This window comes from Bombina bombina, chromosome 5, assembly GCF_027579735.1.
Source record: "Bombina bombina isolate aBomBom1 chromosome 5, aBomBom1.pri, whole genome shotgun sequence".
Classification (NCBI taxonomy): Eukaryota; Metazoa; Chordata; class Amphibia; order Anura; family Bombinatoridae; genus Bombina; species Bombina bombina.
In genome coordinates, this window is record NC_069503.1 from 859774935 (window position 1) to 859783359 (window position 8425).

The following is an 8425-nucleotide window of genomic DNA, read 5'->3' on the forward strand; positions in this document are numbered from 1 at the left end:
GGAGCTGAACGCTGCTTTTTTGCAGGTGTTAGGTTTTTTTTCAGCTCAAACTGCCCCATTGTTTCCTATGGGGGAATCGTGCACAAGCACGTTTTTGAAGCTGGCCGTGTCCGTAAGCACCGCTGGTATTGAGAGTTGCAGTGGCTGTAAATATTAGAATTACAAAGGAAAAGCATACAGTCAGACTGCACTCCTAGGTCAGGTTGCAAGTTAGTTGCAAATAATAATCACTTAGTTGCTGATCCAAGGTTGGAATGCGGGGATAGGAATAGACACTAAATTAAAATATAACTTTTATTGGGTTTAATAATTAAAATAGGAAAAATCATTAAAACCACACTTAAGTACCGACTGTAGTTTGTAGAAATATAATAACCGATTATTAGTTCAATTAAGCAGTTATGCCTGTATGCTCCCTTTTTGGAGCCTAACGCAGCCCTTCTAAAAACTCTCAATACCAGCGTTATTTAAAAGGTGCGGGGGAAAAAAAGCATGCGTAGCTAACGCACCCCTTTGGCTGCAGAACTCTAAATCTAGGCGATTGTTTTTTAGACACTAAAACTTTACACTTATTTTGTCAATATTTAAACAGCTAAAGAAACCTATCTGGTTATTCTCAGATTTTCGTTGAATGAATCATTCTAAATAGGATTTGTTTAGTGTTTAATGTCTCTTTAAGTGAGGTTGATATTATAGGTTGGCTATTTTTTTTACTGACAGGGGTTAAATGTTACATGTATAAATAATATCAATATAATTATAGTAAATAATGTGTTAGTAAAATCAAATTTAAGTTAGTAGTGGTAATGTGATTTTGTAAATTGCTAGCTTTATTTATTTAAGATTAATTCAAGTTATAACAATATATCATCATTAATGTAACTATCACAAAACTGTAGTATAGCTGAATACATTACTTCAGTTACTTTTTATTAATGTTCATGGTTTTTTTTATTTGGAGTAATAGGTAAGTTAAAGGGACATTAAACAGTTTGAAATCATAATATAAAAATGTTTAATTTTGCATAGTAAAAAAAAAAACATTTGCAGTATAATTTCAGTGTGCATTTATTCCCTTTTCCTCTAATTTTCCTCTGAAAGTTTCTATAACATAGTAATATGGGTTGCCATGTTGGAACCTAAATACAATCAGGACAGCACACATTTTGCTGTTTATAACAACTAGAAGCCAAACAAACTTGAAATGTTTTATTATATCATCACAGTAGACTAATTGACTACAGTACAATAGTCTGACACCACATTACAGTACATTCACAATGAAGTGAGTTTAACAAGACTAATAACTAGGAATAAATGGTGCTATGCTCTTCTGAAAGTGATGACATTGCCTTTAATATTTCACTGGACATTTTACCTGTAACTTAGATACTTGACAAGTAAGTAATTATCTGACAATTGATACTCAGAAGGTCTATTACTTGGACAATACCTCAGCTTTTAACTGTCAATACTATATAACAATATTATAGCTCACAAGTGGTCTGCAGATTCTTGCAATTATTTTATAGTCTCTGGCTATTTTTTTTTATTCATTCATTTTTGTGGTCTTGGACTAAAAATGTAGTTTAATGAAAATATGGTATTAGTTGAAAGGTAAGTAGCAAAGCAAAATAGGTAACTGAGAACAAAGAAGGTCAAATTTAATTGCGTCTAAGGGCTCAACTCTGTGGCCTGTTTATTTTGCAGATAATGTTTCTGCAGTTATCACTAAGCTCTGAAATAGGGTTGGCAACTCAGTGGGGAATTTCACAAGAGTAATTACGTTAAATCTTTGAAAACAGACAAATGTGTGGCATAAAATGTTTAATAGCGTATAGTGAACAAAATACGTATTAAGAAAACAAAGATCTCACTGCAGACTAAACTAAATAGTATTTAATGACAGGAACATCAAGATAAAGAAGTTATTTCATTTAAAAAGTGAGCATAATGCTTTGTGATATATTTACTGTTAATAGAGGACGTTGCTGATACATCCTTAAAGACACTGGAAGGGACATAGAACCCAGATTTTTTTCTTTCATGATTCAGATAGAGTATGTGGGTTTTAATTACTTTCCAATTTACTTATATTCTCTAATTTCCTTTGTTCTCTTGATATCCTTTGGTGAATAAGATACCTAGGTAGCCTCAGGAGCTACTGATTGGTGGCTGCACATAAACGCTTTATCTTATTGGCTCACCCAGTGTGTTAACTAGCTCCGAGTAATGCATTTCTGCTTCTTCAACAAAGAATAACAAGATAAATCAAATTAGAAAATAGAAGTAAACTGGAAAGTTGTTTAAAATTGTATTCTCTATATATTAAAATTGTATTCTCTATCTAAATCAATAAAGAAAAAAATTGGGTCTCATGTCCATTTAAGCAGACTTCATGGGCGCGATCACATATACGGCGCAGGTTTCGGCGCAAGCGTGGGAACCTGCGCCACCCGTAATTTCACCTCGCACATCGGGGTATTACATATACTGCACCATTAGATGCTAAACTGGCGTAAGTAGGACAAACTGGCGATCTTCTGAAATGTGTGCAAATACACATTTTAGTCGTCGCAAGTAACATACGCCAGTATTTTATCCACAGAAAGTGTCAATAAAGAGTACTTTTATGCAAATTAGGCTAACACTCGTAAAAATGAACCGCAATTTCATATAAAAATGCGACACGTAATTCTGCTATTCAAAATTCATATATAAACCCATATATAAAGAGATGAAGGTAATACAATTATGATTTCCCATTGTTCTCTCCTCCAAGTATTGTTGATTGTTTTGAGAAAAAATTTAAAGTAAATAAGCAAGTATATGTCCACAATGTGATAAAGTACCTACAAACTCAATCCATTTGATATTGTTGTGGCTTCAAACTATTTCAAATACACAAATAAACCTTAAAAAAACAATATCATAGTATGCTGTCCCTTTAACCTTGAGATGCTGCTTAAATGTATGTGTTTGTTAAGGCTTCCAGGGAGTTATGTTGCTTTTTTAGTCAGTGCAAGGGTTCCTGCGCCTGCAATTTGTGGCAAGCTAAGAATGGAGTAGATTCTCTGCGCGTGTAAGTCCTTACGCTGTATATTGGATACCAAATTGCGCGTCTTTTCTATGTTAGTCTATGGTTAAAAAAATGCGTCCAAAGGGTGAAATATACGCGCGTAACTTGTATGCTACGCCGTATATGTAATACCAAAATTACGTAAAATCTGGCGTTGCCGGCTTTTGCGGGCGACGCTGGATATGTAATGGAGGCCCATGAGAGCAAAAAGAAAATGCTTTATTATCTTGACTTACAGAGCTTTGAGGAGAAAATTACGCCATGGGATAATATTCTACACATCTTCTAAATATAATAGACAACTTAATAAGAAGATGGTGGGGAAAATTTTAAGTTGTAAAAATATGTAGAAGTAATTTATGGAATTATTATTTTACAGAATAATAGTGGAAAGCCATCCCAGGATATATGGCAAGCACAGATATAGGATTGAAAGAATGGCAGTTTTTTTTTTTTTTATTTGCTGTCAAAATGACTTGGTGTAAAGGCTGATACCATTGGCCATTACTGTTCTGCAACAAAAAATAGATTTGGGAATTTAAAGGCAAAGCAGCCAGACCCCTGTGCATGGTAGATGTCTCTAAAGCATCATACATATGACATGTCTATAACATTGGCTTAGATTAAATAAAAACTAAGATCTCACAGGAAAGATAGCCACAACATTGCAGCTCAAATATTGTGCATTTAAAAAAAAAAAGATTTGTGCTTTACACGTTTGTGAGTTGCGACAGGGACTATGATAAAAAACATCTTTAAATCCTTACAGAACAAACTAATTAAAACTCCCATGATAAAATAATTTACTCTAAAATCCAAAGTTTGAGTCAACAGCACATTAATTTGAAAAGAGACTGTTATTTATTCATAACTGGGTTTTAGATCCACAAAAGGAGTGGACAACGTTTTAGGCACACATGCCCTTAATCATTTTGAAGGACTTGTATATCCGATGAAAGAGCCAGCTATGAATAACTAAAACTCTCTTTTAAACTTTAAGTGATGCTGACTTATGGCGCTTTGGATTTAGATGGTGTTGTATTTCTAGTTTATTTGCACTATATCATATAACATTTAACATATGCACAAAAGAAAACCTGAAAAATGTAAATAAAATATATAGACAACTCCTCAGCTTTAAAATAGCAAAACTTAAAGGGACAGTCAAAACTAAAATTGTTATTGTTTAAAAAGATTGACAACTCCTTTACTATCCATTCCCCAGCTTTGCACAACCAACATTGCTATATTAAAGGGACACTGAACCCAAAAAATTTATATTGTGATTCAGATAGAGCATGTAATTGTAAGCAACTTTCTAATTTACTCCTATTATAAAATTATTTTCATTCTCTTGGTATCTTTATTTGAAATGCAAGAATGTAAGTTTAGATGCCGGCCCATTTTTGGTGAACAGCCTGTGCTGTTCTTGCTGATTGGTGGGTAAATTCACCTACCAATAAAAAAGTGCTTTCCATGGTCTGAACCCAAAAAAATAGCTTACATGCCTTCTTTTTCTAATAAAGAAAGCAAGAGAACAAAGAAAAATTGATAATAGGAGTGAATCACGAAAGAAAATTTGGGTTCAGTGTCCCTTTAATATACTTTATAACATTTAAACCTCTACATTTCTGCCTGTTTCTAAGTCACTAAAGAAAGCCTCTTATCACATGCTTGTTTATTTGCTTTTCACAACAAGAGACTGCTAGTTCATGTGGGCCATATAGATAACATTGTGCTCATGCCCTTTGAGTTATTTAAGAATCAGCAGAACACAGCACTAATTGGCTAAAATGCAAGTCAATAGATAATAAATAAAAAGTCATGTGATCAGGGGGCTGTCAGAAGATGCTTAGATACAAGGTAATTACAGAGGTAAAAAGTATATTAATATAACTGTGTTGGTTATGCAAAACTGGGCAATGGATAATAAAGGGATTATCTATCTTTCAACACAATAACAATGGTGTAGACTGTCCTTTTAAGGTGAGATACTACAAAGGAACTATAGGGGCCTATCTATCAAGCTCTGAATGGAGCTTGAGGCCCCGTGTTTCTGGCGAGCCTGCTACTCCATAACCCTGTCCACCTGCTCTGATGAGGCGGACAGGAATCAGCAGAAATCAACCAGAGTACGATCGGGTTGATTGACACCCCCCTGCTGGTGGCCGATTGGCTGTTAGTCTGCAGGGGGCGGCGTTGCACCAGCAGCTCTTGTGAGCTGCTGGTGCAATGCTGAATACGGAGAGCGTATTGCTCTCCGCATTCAGCGATGTCTGTCGGACCTGATCCGCACTGTCGGATCAGGTCCGACAGACATTTGTTAAATATGCCTCATAGAATCTCTAGGAATTTCCATGCACTTTCCCAGAAAAATACTTACAAAAATTATACATTAACAGTGTAATAATTGTTTTTCCACTTTATAAGCAGTACTTGTTTTACTTATAACATGTAGGGGTGTTAGAGAGAGTGGGAAATATTGCTGGCAATTAAGATTCTGGTGCCACCCTTGATCAATAATTAGAAAATTTATTTTGACAGGAAGATACATTTTCAAACCATATAATAATGATTTGAAAAAGCAAGGGAATAAATACAGGCACACAAAAAATATATTTCAAAAAACTTCAAAATGTATTATCCCATATCACATTCAGTGAATCACTGTATTTGGCCCAAACCAACATAATAAAGTGAACACCATACAAAACACATTAAGTCTAAGGTAAAAATGACTCAAGCATATAGTACCTATCTAAGCATACGTATGCCACTATAGCCTAATATAATAATTACACACAAACTTTACATGTTATAATCAAGAGAGTACCATAATTGGTAAATATAAGCATATATCTTTAAGTGAATACCTTCAGTACACAGGAATATTAGATAGCTGTAATCAAGGGTATAGCGCCATACAGCGTAATAAGTATATGCATACAATTTGAGACTGTCTCTCTGTGTAAACGGAAACAATTTACAAAAGTTTGTCTGCAGTCAGTTCCAAGTAACACCTAATGGCGGAATATAAATATAATCCTTCATGCAAAGGAAGATTATAACACAGCAGTTCTTACTGTAACTCGCTCCAGTAGGTGGTGTGTGTAACGATTGCAAAAGAAAAGCAAATGACACTTAGCTTTTCCGTTCTGTGTCCCAAATGCCTTTTCAAAACTTGCCGCTTTCTCTGTAGCGTCTGATGTCACTGAGAAGGGGAGTGGTGTGGCCTTAGATATCCTCCAATCAGATCTGTAGATGGAGATCGCTCCCCACTTGTAGTCAGAGAATCAGCTGTACCGGCATCCAGCTGCACCGAGAGAGAACCAGGCTTTCCCTAGGCTGATAGTCGAAAATGAGAGGCTCTTACCAAGATATACCCAAACACGCCCATATGCTTTCTCTTCTCAGTGAATAAACAGAGTAAAAATAACTTGTAAATAACACTCATACTCAGCATATATTCACCTGCATATGCTCCACAAGTGGGTGCATTCCACGCTTTTGTAGCAGTTTGTTTGAACAATAGTTTCTCACAAAGCAGTCCTTTTGTATCAGGCTATATTGCTCCAAAAATAAGTGCTCCACCGGATTTACATCCGCTCTCCAGTCAGCACTTGGCACTTGGCAGGTATGCAGATAGGATTCAAGCAGTTGTCCATAGTGGCTGGGTTTGCACCATAAACCTTATTTCACCTTAGACAGTTCATATAAACAGGAGCTTAGTCGACCTACTCCTGGTTAAACATAACAGTGTTAAAACACAACAATACCAACGACCGTTTCACCCCCAAATCAAGTGTGTGTCACAGGGGTTCATCGGGGCTTAATTGAGTCCTCACCGGACTTCCTCTTATAAAGGGCTCACCTGACATTCCTCAGGTGTATACAAGGAAAAAAGGGGGGTCTAAAAATTAGAAAGAGGTTAGTTCCAGTGTACCTCCAAACAATGACCAATAAAACTAAGATACAGGGAGCGCTAATGAAAGCTGCTAATAAAATAGAGGAAAAGATGACAACGGTAAATGCAATATATTGCTAAAAAATATAATGCTAAATTTTTTTATATTCAATAAAAAATATATTTATTATACACTAATACATAAAAATCAAACCTAAAAAATACATATCTGTATAACCAATTAATTTAAAAACCACCGGTGGTATAGAAATTAACTGTGGAGTAAAACAACAAGTCCGTTATGAGCTTGAAGATGAAAAAATATCCAAGAGCACGAAAAAACAATGGTTCAGTGGAATACAAGGAAAGCAGAAAAGTTCAGTGGAATACAAGGAGAGCAGCAAAGTCAGTCTGTAGCTGGATAAATGTGACAATAAAGTGAGAGCTTGTTAGTGGCTAAAAGGACAATCTGCGATCAGGTAGATAAGCTTTTACCCCTTGGTAATTCGCTTGACAAAATTGACTCACCCAGAATACGAAGCTATTTGCAGTTTTACTTCTCCGTGTACAGGTACAATTTGTATTGGTATGGAACATGTTAGCCCCTTACTGAACAACGGATTACCTATCATGTGAACAGTATCGCTCCTCCGTATACTGTGATTTGGTTGGTTGTGCAGCGTCTGCGGGGTCACGTGATGATTTGGACCAATCAGATGCACGGATTACCGGGTGGTCTGTGAATCCGCGTGTCAGCGGTGTCTGCAGAGAGACACAATTAGCCAAGCTTAATATTAGAAAGTGAAGATCGATGTTACATTTCAAAACGGATTGTTTTCATGAAGTTCCAAATAAAACAACAGAGCGCTCTGTATGTCAATTCTTGACTTGGTAGTTAACAATCCCAGTGCTGCGGATTCTTCAGGTGTGCCTACCTCATTGGAGATAATTACTTAAAGGTGTATTCACATATAGAAACCTGTCATTTATCTTAAAACATAAAAATGATTTTAAATGTTTTTATATATATATATATATATATATATATATATATATATGAGATTGTGAAATTTCAATTTAGATTGGTCTTGCTTAATTCCTTAGCTTTCCAACACTTATATCACAACCCCCAATGGTGACACCTTATATTATAGCACATATTCTGCCTGATAATGGAAAAATCTACTACCTATAGAAAACTAGCATACTCCAGCTTGTCATTAAGACCTACCGGGTATCTAGTGCCCAGTCTATATATCCATTTTGTTTCTTTCTGTAATAACACTTTCTCATTATTACCGCCTCTACCGTTTGTTATACCTTTATCTATTGTAATGAATTTTAAGGATTCCACTATTCCATTATGGAAAGTGCCAAAGTGTCTTGCCACATTAGTATCATTTTCATGAAGGATGTCATCCTGATGCTCCTGTACCCGGTCC